We start from the raw sequence: 23,064 nt of genomic DNA, 5'->3' as shown, positions 1-23,064 counted from the left end.
CATAGAACCTGCAGTGGTGTATCGGAAACTAATACTGGTCTTACAGGAAAGGATCAAAGCACCGACTGTAAGAAGAGTCTCTATTCTTTTACTTAAGGCGGCATTGTGCCTTTTGCATTTAATTCCGACACGATTTCTGTGTTTCGTCGTTAATGTGAAGGTCCAAGGAATACATTGAACCTGCAGTGGTGTATCGGAAACGAATACTGGTCTCACAGGAAAGGATCAAATCACAGACTCTAAGAAGTCTCTCTCTTCTTGCACTTAAGGCGGCATTGTGCCTTTTGTATTTAATTCCGATGTAATTTCAGTGTATCATCGTCAATGTGTATGTAAAGGGAACACATTGAACCTGCAGTGGTGCATTGGAAACTAATACTGGTCTCATAGGAAAGGATCAAAGCACAGACTGGAAGAAGTCTCTCACCTTTTGCACTTACGGTGGCATTGTGCCTTTTGTATTTAATTCAGATGTAATTTCAGTGTTTCATCGTCAATGTGTATGTAAAAGGAATAAATTGAACATGCAGTGGTGTATCGGATACTAATACTGGTCTCATAGGAAAGGATCAAAGCACAGACTATAAGAAGTCTCACTCCTTTTGCACTTAAGGTGGCATTGTGCATTTTGTATTTAATTCCGATGTAATTTCAGTGTTTCATCGTCAATGTGAATATCCAAAGAATACATAGAACCTGCAGTGGTGTATCGGAAACTAATACTGGTCTCACAGGAAAGGATCAAAGCATCGACTGTAAGAAGAGTCTCTATTCTTGTACTTAAGGCGGCATTGTGCCTTTTGTATTTAATTCCGACGCGATTTCTGTGTTTCGTCGTTAATGAGAAGGTCCAAGGAATACATGGAACCCGCAGTGGTGTATCGGAAACGATTACTGGCCTCACAGGAAAGGATCAAATTACAGACTCTAAGAAGTCTCACTCTTCTTGCACTTAAGGCGGCATTGTGCCTTTTGTATTTCATTCCGATGTAATTTCAGTGTTTCATCGTCAATGTGTATGTAAAAGGAACACATTGAACCTGCAGTGGTGTATTGGAAACTAATACTGGTCTCATAGGAAAGGATCAAAGCACAGACTGGAAGAAGTCTCTCACCTTTTGCACTTACGGTGGCATTGTGCCTTTTGTATTTAATTCCGATGTAATTTCAGTGTTTCATCGTCAATGTGTATGTAAAAGGAATACATTGAACCTGCAGTGGTGTATCGGATACTAATACTGGTCTCATAGGAAAGGATCAAAGCACAGACTATAAGAAGTCTCACTCCTTTTGCACTTAAGGTGGCATTGTGCATTTTGTATTTAATTCCGATGTAATTTCAGTGCTTCATCGTCAATGTGAATATCCAAGGAATACATAGAACCTGCAGTGGTGTATCGGAAACTAATACTGGTCTCACAGGAAAGGATCAAAGCACCGACTGTAAGAAGAGTCTCTATTCTTGTACTTAAGGCGGCATTGTGCCTTTTGTATTTAATTCCGACGCGATTTCAGTGTTTCGTCGTTAATGAGAAGGTCCAAGGAATACATAGAATCCGCAGTGGTGTATCGGAAACGAATACTGGTCTCACAGGAAAGGATCAAATCACAGAACCTAAGAAGTCTCACTCTTCTTGCACTTAAGGCGGCATTGTGCCTTTTGTATTTAATTCCGATGTAATTTCAGTGTTTCATCGTCAATGTGTATGTAAAAGGAATACATTGAACCTGCAGTGGTGTATCGGAAACTAATACTGGTCTCATAGGAAAGGATCAAAGCACAGACTTTAAAAAGTCTCCCGCTTCTTGCATTTAAGGCGACATTGTGCCTTTTGTATTTAATTCCGATGTGATTTCAGTGTTTCATCGTCAATGTGTATGTAAAAGGAATACATTGAACCTGCAGTGGTGTATCGGAAACGCATACTGGTCTCACAGGAAAGGAACAAATCACAGACTCTAAGAAGTCTCACCCTTCTTGCACTTAAGGCGGCATTGTCCCTTTGTATTTAATTCCGATGTAATTTCAGTGTTTCATCGTCAATGTGTATGTAAAAGGAAGACATTGAACCTGCAGTGGTGTATCGGAAACTAATACTGGTCTCATAGGAAAGGATCAAAGCACAGACTAAGAAGTCTCACTCCTTTTGTACTTAAGGTAGCATTGTGCCTTTTGCATTTAATTCCGATGTAATATCAGTGTTTCATCGTCAAAGTGTATGTAAAAGGAATACATTGAACCTGCAGTGGTGTATCGGAAACTAATACTGGTCTCATAGGAAAGGATCAAAGCACAGACTATAAGAAGTCTCACTCCTTTTGCACTTAAGGTGGCATTGTGCATTTTGTATTTAATTCCGATGTAATTTCAGTGTTTCATCGTCAATGTGTATGTAACAGGAATACATTGAACCTGCAGTGGTGTATCGGAAACTAATACTAGTCTCATAGGAAAGGATTAAAGCACAGACTATAAGAAGTCTCACTCCTTTTGCACTTAAGGTGGCATTGTGCCTTTTGTATTTAATTCCGATGTAATTTCAGTGTTTCATCGTCAATGTGAATGTCCAAGGAATACATAGAACCTGCAGTGGTGTATCGGAAACTAATACTGGTCTCACAGGAAAGGATCAAAGCACAGACTGTAAGAAGAATCTCCATTCTTGTACTTCAGGCGGCATTGTGCCTTTTGTATTTTATTCCGACGCGATTTCTGTGTTTCGTCGTTTATGTGAAGGTCCAAGGAATACATAGAACCTGCAGTGGTGTATTGGAAACGAATACTGGTCTCACAGGAAAGGATCAAAGCACAGACTCTAAGAAGTCTCACTCCTTTTGTATTTAATGTGGCATTGTGCCTTTTGTATTTAATTCCGATGTAATATCAGTGTTTCATCGTCAATGTGTATGTAAAAGGAATACATTGAACCTGCAGTGGTGTATCGGAGACTAATACTGGTCTCATAGGAAAGGATCAAAGCACCGACTGTAAGAAGAGTCGCTATTCTTGTACTTAAATCGGCATTGTGCCTTTTGCATTTAATTCCGACGCAATTTCTGTGTTTCGTCGTTAATGTGAAGGTCCAAGGAATACATTGAACCTGCAGTGGTGTATCGGAAACGAATACTGGTCTCACACGAAAGGATCAAATCACAGACACTAAGAAGTCTCACTCTTCTTGCAGTTAAGGCGACATTGTGCCTTTTGTATTTAATTCCGATGTAATGTCAGTGTTTCATCGTCAATGTGTATCTAAAAGGAATACATTGAACCTGCAGTGGTGTATCGGAAATTAATTCTGGTCTCATAGGAAAGGATCAAAGCACAGACTTTAAGAAGTCTCACTCTTCTTGCATTTAAGGCGCCATGTGCCTTTTGTATTTAATTCCGATGTAATTTCAGTGTTTCATTGTCAATGTGTATGTAAAAGGAATACATTGAACCAGCAGTGGTGTATCGGAAACGAATACTGGTCTCACAGGGAAGGATCAAATCACAGACTCTAAGAAGTCTCACTCTTCTTGCACTTAAGGCGGCTTTGAGCCTTTTGTCTTTAATTCCGATGTAATTTCAGTGTTTCATCGTCAATGTGTATGTAAAAGGAATACATTGAACCTGCAGTGGTGTATCGGAAACTAATACTGGTCTCATAGGAAAGGATCAAAGCACAGACTCTAAGAAGTCTCACTCCTTTTGTACTGAAGGTGGCATTGTGCCTATTGTATTTAATTCCGATGTAATTTCAGTGTTTCATCGTCCATGTGTATCTAAAAGGAATACATAGAAACTGCAGTGCTGTATCGGAAACTACTACTGGTCTTACAGGAAAGGATCAAAGCACCGACTGTAAGAAGAGTCTCTATTATTTTACTTAAGGCGGCATTGTGCCTTTTGCATTTAATTCCGACACGATTTCTGTGTTTCGTCGTTAATGTGAAGGTCGAAGGAATACATTGAACCTGCAGTGGTGTTCGGAAACGAATACTGGTCTCACAGGAAAGGATCAAATCACAGACTCTAAGAAGTCTCACTCTTCTTGCACTTAAGGCGGCATTGTGCCTTTTGTATTTAATTCCTATGTAATTTCAGTGTATCATCGTCAATGTGTATGTAACAGGAATACATTGAACCTGCAGTGGTGTACCGGAAACTAATACTGGTCTCATAGGAAAGGATCAAAGCACAGACTTTAAGAAGTCTCACTCTTCTTGCATTTAAGGCGGAATTGTGCCTTTTGTATTTAATTCCGATGCAATTTCAGTGTTTCATCGTCAATGTGTATGTAAAAGGAATACATGGAACCTGCAGTGGTGTGTCGGAAACCAATACTGGTCTCCAGGAAAGGATCAAATCACAGACTCTAAGATGTCTCACTCTTCTTGCACTTATGGCGGCATTGTGCCTTTTGTATTTAATTCCGATGTAATTTCAGTGTTTCATCGTCAATGTGTATGTAAAAGGAACACATTGAACCTGCAGTGGTGTATTGGAAACTAATACTGGTCTCATAGGAAAGGATCAAAGCACAGACTGGAAGAAGTCTCTCACCTTTTGCACTTACGGTGGCATTGTGCCTTTTGTATTTAATTCAGATGTAATTTCAGTGTTTCATCGTCAATGTGTATGTAAAAGGAATAAATTGAACCTGCAGTGGTGTATCGGATTCTAATACTGGTCTCATAGGAAAGGATCAAAGCACAGACTATAAGAAGTCTCACTCCTTTTGCACTTATGGTGGCATTGTGCATTTTGTATTTAATTCCGATGTAATTTCAGTGTTTCATCGTCAATGTGAATATCCAAGGAATACATAGAACCTGCAGTGGTGTATCGGAAACTAATACTGGTCTCACAGGAAAGGATCAAAGCATCGACTGTAAGAAGAGTCTCTATTCTTGTACTTAAGGCGGCATTGTGCCTTTTGTATTTAATTCCGACGAGATTTCTGTGTTTCGTCGTTAATGAGAAGGTCCAAGGAATACATGGAACCCGCAGTGGTGTATCGGAAACGAATACTGGTCTCACAGGAAAGGATCTGTTGTGTCGGCAGCTGGGCCGACACCTTGTAGTTCGAGATGGCTGAAAATGCACGCTAGACTAACGCAGACGGGCGTGAAGTACTGGAACAGGCTACGTAATTAATGTTATTAAGAAAAGTACGTAGCTGTATTAATACTTATCTTTAATACCATTGTGGTACATCGATCTTGACGATACACAGGAGACTTTAATTACAATCACTGTAAGGCTAATGGCGCCTTGCTAGTTCGTAGCCATTAACTTAGCCGATGGCTATTCTGTCTCTCGGCTAATGAGAGAGAAAGGCTTCGTACATCTGGTCGCTAGCTAGGTTCTCGTACAACTGGGGCGAGTGCTCTCTCGTATCACGAGACCTGCCTTGGTGGTGTCGCTAGGTCTGCGATTACACAGTGGCGACACGCGGGTCCGACATGTACTAAATGGACCGCGGCCGATTTAAGCTACCACCTAGCAAGTGTGGTGTCTGGCGGTGACACCACATTCCTCCCCCGCAAATCGGCGAACGGTCGTGTGATAAGGCTTCCGCCCGCCGTGGGGAGGACCACATGTTGACGTATGCGATGAGGTGGGGAGCCTAACAACAGGCGAGGCTGTGCCACCCGCACCCGGCCATTCGGTCCGAGGGGAGCTATGAAACGCCTGAAAAACTAGTCCAGGGTGCACGTCAACATGCGGTGTATGCGCCCGTAATGAGACAGGAGGGACCGAAGGATCAACCTCCATTGCGTCGGGGTAGCCGACGCGCGATGACGTCATGTGGTCCGGAGCGGGCGGGAGTTCCATGGCGGAGGACAGCTGGTCACGGGAAGCGATCGGCGGCGCGTGACCCTGGGAGGCGCTTGGCGGCTGCAACGAAGCGTCGAATGCGGGCGGTCTCGGCGGGAGAACAAGCGGCGGCGGCGGCGGCGGCGGCGGCGGCTGCTGCTGCTGCGGCGGCGGCGGTGCGTCGCCATCGGGCAAAATGGAAGGCATCGTCGGTAACACCTGGGGATGAGGCGAGCCAGTAGATGGGTCCCCAGGGCGCCGACCGGACGGCACCGTCGCTGAAAGCAGACGGGGAGCGGCAGAACCCGAGCGACGACAAGGCGCAGCTGATTGAGATGCCGACGCACCTCACCAGAGGCCCCCAAAACCAAATACATCGCGCGGCCGAGGCAGCGAAGAATGCGCCCTGCGAGCCAACGCCGCGAACCTCGATAGTTGCGATAAAATACAACGTCGCCTGGAGCAAAAGCAGGAGTCTGCCGCTGCACAGGAACCTAATGCGGCGGATTCAGCAAAGACATCAAGGTGCGATGAGGACGACCGTGGAGCAACTCAGCCGGCGAGCGACCATCTCGGGGCTGAGAGCGATACGAAGACAAAAAGAGCAACAATGCGTCCTCCCGAGAATGCGACTCTTTCAATTTCAACATCTGTGACTTGAAAGTCCGGACCAATCGTCAGCGGCACCGTTGGACTGAGGCGAAAACGGCGCGGATGTCAGATGTTGAATACCATTGGCCTGGCAGAATGACTGAAATTCTGCGGACATGAATTGTGGGCCATTGTCGGAAACAATAGTCTGCGGAAGACCTTCAATGCAAAAGATAGCAGACAACGCTTGGATGGTGGCGGAGGACGTCGTGGAAGACATCCAAACAACAAAAGGAAAATTACTGAAGGCGTCGACCAGAACCAACCATCGAGCATTCCAGAATGGACCAGCAAAATCAATGTGCAAGCGTTGCCAAGGGGAAGTGGCTTTTGGCCACGCAAAGACTTTCCGCGGCGGTGCGGATTGTTGTTCGGCACACGCCGGGCACGAAGAACACATATTCGTAACCGTAGCATCGATTCCGAACCAAGTACAGTGCTGACGAGCAAGTTGTTTCGTTCGCACTATACCCCAATGTCCTTGGTGAAGAAGCCGTAAAACAGAGGACTGTAACGAACGTGGGACCACGACTCTGGACTGATCATTATCAGAACGCAACAACAAAACACCACGTCGAACAAAAAGTCTCTCCTTGTGAGCAAAAAATCGGCGAACCAACGGATCCTCGATCCGAGACTTTGACAAAGGCCATTGCGTAGCAACAAAACGTAAAACAGTAGCAAGGACAGGGTCAGCAGCTGTGGCTGTAGCGACACGACGAAAATCAATCGGAAACGATTCGACCACTTCATCGGTTTCCGAATCAATGAACATGCAAGCAAGTTCGGAAGAATCGAATGCTTTATCCTCAGCAACAGGCAAACGGGACAACGCATCGGCGTTTCCGTGCTTAGCAGTGGACCGATACAAGATATCGTAGCGGTACTGCGAGAGGAAAATAGACCAGCGAATGAATTTCTGCGCTGTACGTGGAGGTACAGGCTTGGTCGGATGAAAAAGCGATGTCAAAGGTTTGTGGTCTGTGATGATGGTAAAGTGACGACCATACAAGAAATCATGGAACTTAGTAACACCAAACACGAGAGCCAAAGCTTCTTTCTCTATCTGTGAATAATTTCTTTGCGCAGACGAGAGCAATTTGGACGCAAAGGCAATAGGGCGATCATGGGAGCCAACTCTGTGCGCAAGCACAGCACCGATCCCGAAATCCGATGCATCTACCATCAACAAAAGGGGTTTCTGGGGATCGAATGGCGTAAGGCAAGTATTAGAAAGCAACGCCGATTTCAACTGGCGAAAGGCGCGTTCACATTCCGTCGTCCAGACGAACGGAACACCTTTACGGCGTAAGCGATGAAGCGGAGCTGAAATGGAAGAGGCATTGCGCACAAATTTATTGTAATAATTAATTTTACCCAACACACTCTGTAGCTGTTTCACATTTTGAGGGGAAGGCAATTCTTGTATGGCACGGAGGTGCTCTGGACTCGGATGTATGCCTTGGGCATTAATGACATGTCCCAGGTATAGTAAGTCACGAGCAAAAAACACACATTTGTCCTTCCTCAAGCGAAGACCATGTTGCCGCAAGACCTGAAATAATGTTCGTAAGTTCGCAAGATGATCTTCTTCTGTCTGTCCGGAGATCACTATATCGTCCAGATAGTTTGCTGCAGTAGGGACCGAAGCACAAATAGTTTGTAAATATTGCTGAAACAAGGCAGTGGCGGATGCACACCCGAAAGGCAGTCTTTTGAAGCGGTACAATCCAAGACGCGTGTTAACCACCAATACGCGCTGGGATTCGTCGTCCACCGGTATTTGCAAGTACGCATCGGCTAGGTCCAACTTTGAAAAATATTTTCCCGGGCACAGTTTAGCAAAAAGATCTTCCGGGCGGGGCAAAGGAAAAGTAGCAGTCACTAGCTGTGGATTCACTGTGGCCTTGAAGTCCACGCAAAGTCTCAATTTTCCGGAAGGTTTTGGCAAAATTACTAAGGGTGAGGCCCAGAGAGAAGCTTGCACACGTTCAATTACACCCTGTGATTCGAGATCGTGTAACGTTCTTGCGACCTCATCACGCAATGCGTGGGGAACATTGCGCGCCCTGAAAAATTTCGGTTGCGCGTTTACCTTCAGTTCTAAATGTGCTTCATAGTTTTTAGCGCAACCTAAGCCCGGTGCAAAAATGTCTGCAAATTCGTCACACAGCCAAGAAACACTGTCTGCAGGCACAGTCTGATTCACTGATAGGACCTGATTTACAATAGACATGTTAAACAACTGAAATAAATCGAGACCAAACAAGTTCACAGCAGAAGAAGAACGAAGAACGTAAAATGACACAAGTTTTGTTTGTCCCTTGTATGTTGCAAGAAGGCTGCACTGTCCTAACACAGGAATTGTCTGTCCTGAATATGTGGTTAGCTTAACATTTGCGGAACGCAACGGAGGTTTGCCCAGTTGTTTGTACGTGTCGTGATTGAGCAATGAAACTGCAGCTCCGGTATCGAGCTGGAATGGTATCACTTTGCCTTCAAAGTCTAAGTCCACAAAAAGTTTATTGTCCGGCTGACGACAAAAGCGACTGTTTTGTGCAATTTGAATAGACACTGGTACAGAATCACTTGCTAATTGACGTGATTTCCGGCGACGTCGACGCACAGTTTCTGTGGGACGATCACAGTCACTGTTAGAGAAAGTGTCACTGGACGAAGCGGAATTAACGACATGAATGTCCATAGGCGAAGGTCCACGAGCCTGAGTGTCCTTGGTTCGATTCCGGCGCGAAGCAAAGGGCCTGGAATGATTGTGATTGTCTGATCTGAGCTTTTTCTGGCAAACACTTTGAACATGTCCTTTCTTATTGCAGAAAAAGCAAATAGCTTGGCGTGACGGGCAATGTTCACGCGAATGTCTAGTAGCACACCGCGGGCATGATTTCACTGCATTTGTGTGCTGGCGCGGCACACCTGGCTTAGCACGCGGCGGCCGCTGTGTCGACGTGCGCAAGGCCCGGTTACCGGGCCGCGCAGCGCGTCCAGCGGGCCGGTTAATGTTACACACGGCTGGCGAAGTTTCAAAAGATTCCTGAGCACAGTCAAGTGTGTCCTGTCTATCCAATATGTCTATCACTGGTTGAAGGGAGGGATTAACTAGTTTCAAAATTTGCTCCCGTATGCGAACATCAGAAACGTTCTGTGCTATTGCATCACGCACCATTGTATCGGAATAAGAAAGACCACAGTCACATTCAAAGGCACAGTCCCTAGTAAGTCCTTGCAATGTTGCTACCCACTCCCTATTAGTTTGACCGGCCGTACGTTTTGTACGAAAGAACGTATACCGTTTTGCAACCACATTAACTGTTTCTTTGAAATAGGCATCTAATGCAGACAAAATTTCCTCGTAGGACAGAGTTGCTACGTCGCGTCGGGGAAACAATTTCACTATCACACGGTAGGTGGACACACCGACACAAGAAAGCAAAAACGGCTGCCGCTCGTTACCTTGAACTCTGTAGGCTGCTAGATGAAAGTTGAACTGGCGAGACCACTCGTGCCAGGTCTCATCGGCTGCCACGTATGGTCGAAAGGGAGGTGCAACAGCGTTTAGTGGCAGCGGTAGCGAAGAAGCGGCGGCGGCCGCATCGGTGTGCAGCGCACGTTTACCCTGGACGAGCTGTCCAAGGGCATCCAATAACGCCTGCGTCTGCTGATTCTGCAAGCGATAAAATTCGGACAGTACATCTGGAGAATGTGGCGAAGCCATGACACAATTAAATGTAAGCAATCTGAAAGAACTCTTTTATCTCGTCGCCAATGTTGTGTCGGCAGCTGGGCCGACACCTTGTAGTTCGAAATGGCTGAAAATGCACGATAGACTAACGCAGACGGGCGTGAAGTACTGGAACAGGCTACGTAATTAATGTTATTAAGAAAAGTACGTAGCTGTATTAATACTTATCTTTAATATCATTGTGGTACATCGATCTTGACGATACACATGAGACTTTAATTACAATCCCTGTAAGGCTAATGGCGCCTTGCTAGTTCGTAGCCATTAACTTAGCTGATGGCTATTCTGTCTCACGTATCACGAGACCTGCCTTGTTGGTGGCGCTAGGTCTGCGATTACACAGTGGCGACACGCGGGTCCGACATGTACTAAATGGACCGCGGCCGATTTAAGCTACCACCTAGCAAGTGTGGTGTCTGGCGGTGACACCACAGGATCAAAGCACAGACGCTAAGAAGTCTCATTCCTTTTGTACTTAAGGTGGCATTGTGCGTTTTGTATTTAATTCACATGTAAAATCAGTGTTTCATCGTCAATGTGTATGTAAAAGGCACACATTGAACCTGCAGTGGTGTATCGGAAGCTAATACTGAACTCATAGGAAAGGATCAAAGCACAGACTATAAGAAGTCTCACTCCTTTTGCACTTAAGGTGGCATTGTGCGTTTTGTATTTAATTCCGATGTAATTTCAGTGTTTCATCGTAATTGTCAATATCCGAGGAATACATAGAACTTGCAGTGGTGTATCGGAAACTAATACTGGTCTCACAGGAAAGGATCAAAGCACCGACTGTAAGAAGAGTGTCTATTCTTGTACTTAAGGCGGCATTGTGCCTTTTGCATTTAATTCCGACGCGATTTCAGTGTTTCGTCTTTAATGTGAAGGTCCAAGGAATACCTTGAACCTGCAGTGGTGTATCGGAAACGAATACTGGTCTCACAGGAAAGGATCAAATCACAGACTCTAAGAAGTCTCACTCTTCTTGCACTTAAGGCGGCATTGTGCCTTTTGTATTTAATTCCGATGTAATTTCAGTGTTTCGTCGTCAATGTGTATGTAAAAGGAACACATCGAACCTGCAGTGGTGTATTGGAAACTAATACTGGTCTGATAGGAAAGGATCAAAGCACAGACTGGAAGAAGTCTCTCACCTTTTCCACTTACAGTGGCATTGTGCCTTTTGTATTTAATTCAGATGTAATTTCAGTGTTTCATCGTCAATGTGTATGTAAAAGGAATACATTGAACCTGCAGTGGTGTATCGGAAACTAATACTGGTCTCATAGGAAAGGATCAAAACACAGACCTTAAGAAGTCTCACTCTTCTTGCATTTAAGGCGACATTGTGCCTTTTGTATTTAATTCCGATGTGATTTAAGTTTTTCATCGTCAATGTGTATGTAAAAGGAATACATTGAACCTGCAGTGGTGTATCGGAAACTAATACTGGACTCATAGGAAAGGATCAAAGCACAGACTATAAGAGGTCTCACTCCTTTTTCACTTAAGGTGGCATTGTGCCTTTTGTATTTAATTCCGATGTAATTTCAGTGTTTCATCGTCAATGTGAATGTCCAAGGAATACATTGAACCTGCAGTGGTGTATCGGAAACTAATACTGGCCTCACAGGAAAGGATCAAAGCAAAGACTGTAAGAAGAGTCTCTATTCTTGTACTTAAGGCGGCATTGTGCCTTTTGTATTTAATTCCGACGTGATTTCTGTGTTTCGTCGTTTATGTGAAGGACCAAGGAATACATTGAACCTGCAGTGGTGTATCGGAAACGAATACTGGTCTCACAGGAAAGGATCAAAGCACAGACTCTAAGAAGTCTCATTCCTTTTGTACTTAAGGTGGCATTGTGCCTTTTGTATTTAATTCCGATGTAATATCAGAGTTTCATCGTCAATGTGTATGTAAAAGGAATACATTGAACCTGCAGAGGTGTATCGGAAACTAATACTGGTCTCATAGGTAAGGATCAAAGCACAGACTTTAAGACGTCCCACTCTTCTTGCATTTAAGGCGGCATTGTGCGTTTAATATTTAATTCCGATGTAATTTCATTCTTTCATCGTCAATGTGTATGTAAAAGGAATACATTGTACCTCCAGTGGTGTATCGGAAACGGATACTGGTCTCACAGGAAAGGAACAAATCACAGACTCTAAGAAGTCTCACCCTTCTTGCACTTAAGGCGGCATTGTCCCTTTCGTATTTAATTCCGATGTAATTTCAGTGTTTCATCGTCAATGTGTATGTAAAAGGATGACAATGAACCTGCAGTGGTGTATCGGAAACTAATACTGGTCTCATAGGAGAGGATCAAAGCACAGACTCTAAGAAGTCTCACTCCTTTTGTACTTAAGTTGGCAATGTGCCTTTTGTATTTAATTCCGATGTAATATAAGTGTTTCATCGTCTATGTGTATGTAAAAGGAATACATTGAACCTGCAGTGGTGTATCGGAAACTAAGACTAGTCTCATAGGAAAGGATTAAAGCACAGACAATAAGAAGTCTCACTCCTTTTGCACTTAAGGTGGCATTGTGCCTTTTGTATTTAATTCCGATGTAATTTCAGTGTTTCATCGTCAATGTGAATGTCCAAGGAATACATAGAACCTGCAGTGGTGTATCGGAAACTAATACTGGTCTTACAGGAAAGGATCAAAGCACAAACTGTAAGAAGAGTCTCTATTCTTGTACTTAAGGCGGCATTGTGCCTTCTTTATTTTATTCCGACGCGATTTCTGTGTTTCGTCGTTTATGTGAAGGTCCAAGGAATACATAGAAACTGCAGTGGTGTATCGGAAACGAATACTGGTCTCACAGGAAAGGTTCAAAGCACAGACTCTACGAAGTCTCACTCCTTATGTATTTAAGGTGGCATTGTGCCTTTTGTATTTAATTCCGATGTAATATCAGAGTTTCATCGTCAATGTGTAAGTAAAAGGAATACATTGAACCTGCAGTGGAGTATCGGGAACTAATATTGGTCTCACAGGAAAGGATCAAAGCACCGACTGTAAGAAGAGTCGATATTCTTGTACTTAAATCGGCATTGTGCCTTTTGCATTTAATTCCGACGCGATTTCTGTGTTTCGTCGTTAATGTGAAGGTCCAAGGAATACATTGAACCTGCAGTGGTGTATCGGATACGAATACTGGTCTCACAGGAAATGATCAAATCACAGACACTAAGAAGTCTCACTCTTCTTGCACTTAAGGCGGCATTGTGCCTTTTGTATTTAATTCCGATGTAATTTCAGTGTTTCATCGTCAATGTGTATGTAAAAGGAATACATTTAACCTGCAGTGGTGTATCGGAAATTAATACTGGTCTCATAGGAAAGGATCAAAGCACAGACTTTAAGAAGTCTCACTCTTCTTGCATTTATGTCGGCATTGTGCCTTTTCTATTTAATTCCGTTGTAATTTCAGTGTTTCATCGTCAATGTGGATGTAAAAGGAATACATTGAACCTGCAGTGTTGTACCGGAAACGAATACTGGTCTCACAGGGAAGGAACAAATCACAGACTCTAAGAAGTCTCACTCTTCTGGCACTTAAGGCGGCATTGTGCCTTTTGTATTTAATTCCGATGTAATTTCAGTGTTTCATCGTCAATGTGTATGTAAAAGGAATACATTGAACCTGCAGTGGTGTATCGGAAACTAATACTGGTCTCATAGGAAAGGATCAAATCACAGACTCTAAGAAGCCTTACTCCTTTTGCACTTAAGGTGGCATTGTGCATTTTGTATTTAATTCCGATGTAATATCAGTGTTTCATCGTCAATGTGAATATCCAAGGAATACACTGAACCTGCAGTGGTGTATCGGAAACTAATACTGGTCTCATAGGAAAGGATTATAACACAGACTATAAGAAGTCTCACTCCTTTTGCACTTAAGGTGGCATTGTGCCTTTTGTATTTAATTCCGATGTAATTTCAGTGTTTCATCGTCAATGTGAATGTCCAAGGAATACATAGAACCTGCAGTGGTGTTTCGGAAACTAATACTGGTCTCACAGGAAAGGATCAAAGCACAGACTGTAAGAAGAGTCTCTATTCTTGTACTTCAGGCGGCATTGTGCCTTTTGTATTTTATTCCGACGCGATTTCTGTGTTTCGTCGTTTATGTGAAGGTCCAAGGAATACATAGAACCTGCAGTGGTGTATCGGGAACTAATATTGGTCTCACAGGAAAACATCAAAGCACCGACTGTAAGAAGAGTCGCTATACTTGTACTTAAATCGGCATTGTGCCTTTTGCATTTAATTTCGACGCGATTTCTGTGTTTCGTCGTTAATGTGAAGGTCCAAGGAATACATTGAACCGGCAGTGGTGTATCGGAAACGAATACTGGTCTCACACGAAAGGATCAAATCACAGACACTAAGAAGTCTAACTCTTGTTGCACTTATGGCGGCATTGTGCCTTTTGTATTTAATTCCGATGTAATGTCAGTGTTTTATCGTCAATGTGTATGTAAAAGGAATACATTGAACCTGCAGTGGTGTATCGGAAATTAATACTGGTCTCTTAGGAAAGGATCAAAGCACAGACTTTAGGAAGTCTCACTCTTCTTGCATTTAAGGCGGCATTGTGCCTTTTGTATTTAATTCCGATGTAATTTCTGTGTTTCATCGTCAATGTGTATGTAAAAGGAATACATTGAACCTGCAGTGGTGTATCGGAAACGAATACTGGTCTCACAGGGAAGGATCAAATCACAGACTCTAAGAAGTCTCACTCTGCTTGCACTTAAGGCGGCATTGAGCCTTTTGGATTTAATTCCGATGTAATTTCAGTGTTTCATCGTCATGGTGTATGTAAAAGGAATACATTGAACCTGCAGTGGTGTATCGGAATCTAATACTGGTGTCATAGGAAAGGATCAAAGCACAAACTCTAAGAAGTCTCACTCCTTTTGTACTTAAGGTGGCATTGTGCCTTTTGTATTTAATTCGGATGTAATTTCAGGGTTTCATCGTCCATGTGTATGTAAAAGGAATACATTGAACCTTCAGTGGTGTATCGGAAACGAATACTGGTCTCACAGGAAAGGATCAAATCACAGACTCCAAGAAGTCTCACTCTTCTTGCAGTTAAGGCGGCATTGTGCCTTTTGTATATAATTCCGATGTAATTTCAGTGTTTCATCGTCAATGTGAATATCCAAGGAATACATAGAACCTGCAGTGGTGTATCGGAAATTAATACTGGTCTTATAGGAAAGGATCAAAGCACAGACTTTAAGAAGTCTGACTCCTTTTGTATTTAAGGTGGCATTGTGCATTTTGTATTTAATTCCGATGTAATTTCAGTGTTTCATCGTCAATGTGAATATCCGAGGAATACATAGAAACTGCAGTGGTGTATCGGGAACTAATATTGGTCTCACAGGAAAGGATCAAAGCACCAACTGTAAGAAGAGTCGCTATTCTTGTACTTAAATCGGCATTGTGCTTTTTGCATTTAATTCCGACGCGATTTCTGTGTTTCGTTGTTAATGTGAAGGTCCAAGGAATACATTGAACCTGCAGTGGCGTATCGGAAACGAATACTGGTCTCACACGAAAGGATCAAATCACAGACACTAAGAAGTCTCACTCTTCTTGTACTTAAGACGGCATTGTGCCTTTTGTATTTAATTCCGATGTAATGTCAGTGTTTCATCGTCAATGTGTATGTAAAAGGAATACATTGAACCTGCAGTGGTGTATCGGAAATTAATACTGGTCTTATAGGAAAGGATCAAAGCACAGACTTTAAGAAGTCTGACTCTTCTTGCATTTAAGGCGGTATTGTGCCTTTTGTATTTAATTCCGGTGTAATTTCAGTGTTTCATCGTCAATGTGTATGTAAAAGGAATACATTGAACCTGCAGTGGTGTATCGGAAACTAATACTGGTCTCACAGGAAAGTATCAAAGCACAGACTGTAAGAAGAGTCTCTATACTTGTACTTAAGGCGGCATTGTGCCTTTTGTACATAATTCCGACGCGATTTCTGTGTTTCGTCGATAATGTGAAGGTCCAAGGGATACATTGAACCTGCAGTGGTGTATCGGAAAGGAATACTGGTCTCACAGGAAAGGATCAAATCACAGACACTAAGAAGTCTCACTCTTCTTGCACTTAAGTCGGCATTGTGCGTTTGTATTTAATTCCGATGTAATTTCAGTGTTTCATCGTCAATGTGTATGTAAAAGGAATACATTGAACCTGCAGTGGTGTATCGGAAACTATGACTGGTCTCTTAGGAAAGGATCAAAACACAGACTTTAAGAAGTCTCACTCTTCTTGCATTTAAGGCGGCATTGTGCCTTTTGTATTTAATTCCGATGTAATTTCAGTGTTTCATCGTCAATGTGTATGTAAAAGGAATACATTGAACCTGCAGTGGTGAATCGGAAACTAATACTGGTCTCACAGGCAATGCTCAAATCACCGACTGTAAGAAGAGTCTACATTCTAGTACTTAAGGTGGCATTGTGCCTATTGTGTTTAATTCCGATGTAATTTCAGTATTTCATCGTCAATGTGTATGTAAAAGGAATACATTGAACCTGCAGTGTTGTACCGGAATCTAATACTGGTCTCATAGGAAAGGATCAAAGCACAGACTATAAGAAGTCTCACTCCTTTTGCACTTAAGGTGGCATTGTGCATTTTTTATTTAATTCCGATGTAATTTCAGTGTTTCATCATCAATGTGAATATCCAAGGAATACATAAAACCTGCAGTGGTGTATCGGAAACTAATACTGGTCTCACAGGAAAGTATCAAAGCACCGACTGTAAGAAGAGTCTCTATTCTTGTACTTAAGGCAGCATTGTGCATTTTGTATTTAATTCCGACGCGATTTCTGTGTTTCGTCGTTAATGTGATGGTCCAAGGAATACATCGAACCTGCAGTGGTGTATCGGAAACGAATACTGGTCTCACAGGAAAGGATTAAATCACAGACTCTAAGAAGTCTCACTCTTCTTGCACTTAAGGCGGCATTGTGCCTTTTTTATTTAATTCCGATGTAATTTCAGTGTTTCATCGTCAATGTGTATGTAAAAGGAATACATTGAACCTGCAGTGGTGTATCGGAAACTAATACTGGTCTCATAGGAAAGAATCAAAGCACAGACTCTAAGAAGTCTCACTCCTTTTGTACTTAAGGTGGCATTGTGCCTTTTGTATTTAATTCCGATGTAATATCAGTGTTTCATCGTCAATGTGTATGTAAAAGGAATTCATTGAAACTGCAGTGGTGTATAGGAACCAATTACTGGTCTCATAGGAAAGGATCAAAGCACAGACTCTAAGAAGTCACACTAGTTTTGTACTTAAGGTGGCATTGTGCATTTTGTATTTAATTCCGATGTAATTTCAGTGTTTCATCGTCAATGTTAATATCCGAGGAATACATCGAACCTGCAGTGGTGTATCGCGAACTAATATTGGTGTCACAGGAAAGGATCAAAGCACCGACTGTAAGAAGAGTCGCTATTCTTGTACTTATATCGGCATTGTGCCTTTTGCATTTAATTCCGACGTGATTTCTGTGTTTCGTCGGTAATGTGAAGGTCCAAGGAATACATTGAACCTGCAGTGGTGTATCGGAAACGAATACTGGTCTCACACGAAAGGATCAAATCACAGACACTAACAAGTCTCACTCTTCTTGCACTTAAGGCGGCATTGTGCCTTTTGTATTTAATTCCGAAGTAATTTCACTGTTTCATCGTCAATGTGTATATAAAAGGAATACATTGAACCGGCAGTGGTGTATCGGAAACTAATACTGGTCTCACAGGAAAGAATCAAAGCACCGACTGGAAGAAGAGTCTCTATTCTTGTACTTAAGGCGGCATTGTGCCTTTTGTATTTAATTCCGACTCGATTTCTGTGTTTCGTCCTTAATGTGAAGGTCCAAGGAATACATTGAACTTGCAGTGGTGTATCGGAAACGAATACTGGTCTCACAGGAAAGGATCAAATCACAGACTCTTAGAAGTCTCACTCTTCTGGCACTTAAGGCGGCATTGTGTCTTTTGTATTTAATTCCGAAGTAATTTCAGTGTTTCATCGACAATGTGTATGTAAAAGGAATACATTGAACCTGCAGTGGTGTATCGGAAACTAATACTGGTCTCATAGGAAAGGATCAAAGCACAGACTCGAAGAAGTCTCACACCTCTTGCACTTAAGGTGGCTTTGTGCCTTTTGTATTTAATTCCGATGTAATTTCAGTGTTTCATCGTCAATGTGTATGTAAAAGGAATACATTGAACCTGCAGTGTTGTACCGGAAACTAATACTGGTCACATAGGAAAGGATCAAAGCACAGACTCTAAGAAGTCTCACTCCCTTTGTACTTAAGGTGGCATTGTGCCTTTTGTATTTAATTCCGATGTAATATCAGTGTTTCATCGTCAACGTGTATGTAAAATGAATACATTGAACCTGCAGTGGTGTATCGGAAACTAATACTGTTCTCATAGGAAAGGATCAAAGCACAGACTATAAGAAGTCTCACTCCTTTTGCACTTAAGGTGGCATTGTGCATTTTGTATTTAATTCCGATGTAATTTCAGTGTTTCATCGTCAATGTGAATATCCACGGAATACATGGAACCAGCAGTGGTTTATCGGAAAGTAATACTGGTCTCATAGGAAAGGATCAAAGCACCGACTGTAAGAAGAGTCTCTATGCTTGTACTTAAGGCGGCATTATGCCTTTGGCATTTAATTCCGACGCGATTTCTGTGTTTCGTCGTTAATGTGAAGGTCCAAGGAATACAATGAACCTGCAGTGGTGTATCGGAAACGAATACTGGTCTCACAGGAAAGGATCAAGTCACAGACTCTAAGAAGTCTCACTCTTCTTGCACTTAAGTCGGCATTGTGCCTTTTGTATTTATTTCCGATGTAATTTCAGTGTTTCATCGTCAATGTGTATGTAAAAGGAATACATTGAACCTGCAGTGGTGTATCGGAAACTAATACTGGTCTCATAGGAAAGGATCAAAGCACAGAATTTAAGAAGTCTCACTCTTCTTGCATTTAAGGCGGCATTGTGCCTTTTGTATTTAATTCCGATGTAATTTCAGTGTTTCATCGTCAATGTGTATGTAATAGCAATACATTGAACCTGCAGTGGTGTATCGGAAACGAATACTGGTTTCACAGGAAAGGATCAAATCACAGACTCTAAGAAGTCTCACTCTTCTTGCACTTAAGGCGGCATTGTGCCATTTGTATTTAATTCCGATGTAATTTCACTGTTTCATCGTCAATGTGTATGTAAAAGGAATACACTGAACCTGCAGTGGTGTATCGGAAACTAATACTGGTCTCATAGGAAAGGATCAAAGCACAGACTCTAAGAAGTCTCACAACTCTTGCACTTAAGGTGGCATTGTGCCTTTTGTATTTAATTCCGATGTAATTTCAGTGTTTCATCGTCAATGTGTATGTAAAAGGAATACAATGAACCTGCAGTGTTGTACCGGAAACTAATACTGGTCACATAGGAAAGGATCAAAGCACAGACTCTAAGAAGTCTCACTCCTTTTGTACTTAAGGTGGCATTGTGCCTTTTGTATTTAATTCCGATGTAATATCAGTGATTCATCGTCAATGTGTATGTAAAAGGAATACATTGAACCTGCAGTGGTGTATCGGAAACTAATACTGGTCTCATAGGAAAGGATCAAAGCACAGACTATAAGAAGTCTCACTCCTTTTGCACTTAAGGTGGCATTGTGCATTTTGTATTTAATTCCGATGTAATTTCAGTGTTTCATCGTCAATGTGAATATCCAAGGAATACATTGAACCTGCAGTGGTGTATCGGAAACTAATACTGGTCTCATAGGAAAGGATCAAAGCACAGACTATAAGAAGTCTCACTCCTTTTGCACTTAAGGTGGCATTGTGCATTTTGTATTTAATTCCGATGTAATTTCAGTGTTTCATCGTCAATGTGAATATCCAAGGAATACATTGAACCTGCAGTGGATTATCGGAAAGTAATACTGGTCTCACAGGAAAGGATCAAAGCACAGACTGTAAGAAGAGTCTCTATTCTTGTAGTTCAGGCGGCATTGTGCCTTTTGTATTTTATTCCGACGCGATTTCTGTGTTTCGTCGTTTATGTGAAGGTCCAAGGAATACATAGAACCTGCAGTAGTGTATCGGGAACTAATATTGGTCTCACAGGAAAGGATCAAAGCACAGACTGTAAGAAGAGTCTCTATTCTTGTAGTTCAGGCGGCATTGTGCCTTTTGTATTTTATTCCGACGCGATTTCTGTGTTTCGTCGTTTATGTGAAGGTCCAAGGAATACATTGAACCTGCAGTGGTGTATCGGAAACTAATACTGGTCTCATAGGAAAGGATCAAAGCACAGACTATAAGAAGTCTCACTCCTTTTGCACTTAAGGTGGCATTGTGCATTTTGTATTTAATTCCGATGTAATTTCAGTGTTTCATCGTCAATGTGAATATCCAAGGAATACATTGAACCTGCAGTGGTGTATCGGAAACGAACACTGGTCTCACAGGAAAGGATCAAATCACAGACTCTAAGAAGTCTCACTCTTCTTGCACTTAAGGTGGCATTGTGCCTTTTGTATATAATTCCGACGCGATTTCTGTGTTTCGTCGTTAATGTGAAGGTCCAAGGAATACATTGAACCTGCAGTGGTGTATCGGAAACGAATACTGGTCTCACAGGAAAGGATCAAATCACAGACTCTAAGAAGTCTCACTCTTCTTGCACTTAAGGCGGCATTGTGCCTTTTTTCTTTAATTCTGATGTAATTTCAGTGTTTCATCGTTAATGTGTATGTAAAAGGAATACATTGAACCTGCAGTGGTGTATCGGAAACTAATACTGGTCTCATAGGAAAGGATCAAATCACAGAATTTAAGAAGTCTCACTCTTCTTGCATTTAAGGCGGCATTGTGCCTTTTGTATATAATTCCGATGTAATTTCAGTGTTTCATCGTCCATGTGAATTTCCAAGGAATACATAGAACCTGCAGTGGTGTATCGGAAACTAATACTGGTCTCACAGGAAAGGATCAATGCACTGACTGTAAGAAGAGTCTCTATTCTTGTACTTCAAGCGGCATTGTGCCTTTTGTATTTTATTCCGACGCGATTTCTGTGATTCGTCGTTTATGTGAAGGTCCAAGGAATACATAGAACCTGCAGTGGTGTGTCGGAAACGAATACTGGTCTCACAGGAAAGGATCAAATCACAGACACTAAGAAGTCTCACTCTTCTTGCACTTAAGGTGGCATTGTGCGTTTGTATTTATTACCGATGTAATTTCAATGTTTCATCGTCAATGTGTATGTAAAAGGAATACATTGTACCTGCAGTGGTGTATCGGAAACTATGACTGGTCTCATAGGAAAGGATCAAAGCACAGCCACTAAGAAGTCTCACTCGTCTTGCACTTAAGGCGGCATTGTGCCTTTTGTATTTAATTCCGGTGTAATTTCAGTGTTTCATCGTCAATGTGTATTTAAAAGGAATACATTGAACCTGCAGTGGTGTATCGGAAATTAATACTGGTCTCATAGGAAAGGATCAAAGCACAAACTTTAAGAAGTCTCACTCTTCTTGCATTTAAGGCGGCATTGTGCCTTTTCTATTTAATTCCGATGTAATTTCAGTGTTTCATCGTCAATGTGTATGTAAAAGGAATACATTGAACCTGCAGTGGTGTATCGGAAACTAATACTGGTCTCATAGGAAAGGATCAAAGCACAGACTCGAAGAAGTCTCACTCCTTTTGCACTTAAGGTTGCATTGTGCCTTTTGTATTTAATTCCGATGTAATATCAGTGTTTCATCGTCAATGTGAATATCCAAGGAATACATTGAACCTGCAGTGGTGTATCGGAAAGTAATACTGGTCTCATAGGAAAGGATTAAACCACAGACTTTAAGAAGTCTCACTCCTTTTGCACTTAAGGTGGCATTGTGCCTTTTGTATTTAATTCCGATGTAATTTCAGTGTTTCATCGTCAATGTGAATGTCCAAGGAATACATAGAACCTGCAGTGGTGTATCAGAAACTAATACTGGTCTCACAGGAAAGGATCAAAGCACAGACTGTACGAAGAGTCTCTATTCTCGTACTTCAGGCGGCATTGTGCCTTTTGTATTTTATTCCGATGTAATATCAGTGTTTCTTCGTCAATGTGTATGTAAAAGGAATACATTGAACCTGCAGTGGTGTATCGGAAACTAATACTGGTCTCATAGGAAAGGATCAAAGCACAACTATAAGAAGTCTCACTCATTTTGCACTTAAGGTGTCATTGTGCATTTTGTATATAATTCCGAAGTAATTTCAGTGTTTCATCGTCAATGTGGATATCCGAGGAATACATTGAACCTGCAGTGGTGTATCGGGAACTAATATTGGTCCCACAGGAAAGGATCAAAGTACCGACTGTAAGAAGAGTCGCTATTCTTGTAGTTAAATCGGCATTGTGCCTTTTGCATTTAATTCCGACGTGATTTCTGTGTTTCGTCGTTAATATGAAGGTCCAAGGAATACATTGAACCTGCAGTGGTGTATCGGAAACGAATACTGGTCTCATACGAAAGGATCAAATCACAGACACTAAGAAGTCTCACTCTTCTTGCTCTTAAGGCGGCATTGAGCCTTTTGTATTTAATTCCGATGTAATGTCAGTGTTTCATCGTCAATGTGTATGTAAAAGGAATACATTGAACCTGCAGTCGTGTATCGGAAATTAATACTGGTCTCATAGGACAGGTTCAAAGCACAGACTTTAAGAAGTCTCACTC

Source organism: Schistocerca serialis, chromosome 3, assembly GCF_023864345.2.
Source record: "Schistocerca serialis cubense isolate TAMUIC-IGC-003099 chromosome 3, iqSchSeri2.2, whole genome shotgun sequence".
Classification (NCBI taxonomy): Eukaryota; Metazoa; Arthropoda; class Insecta; order Orthoptera; family Acrididae; genus Schistocerca; species Schistocerca serialis.
This window is presented reverse-complemented; position numbering follows the sequence as displayed.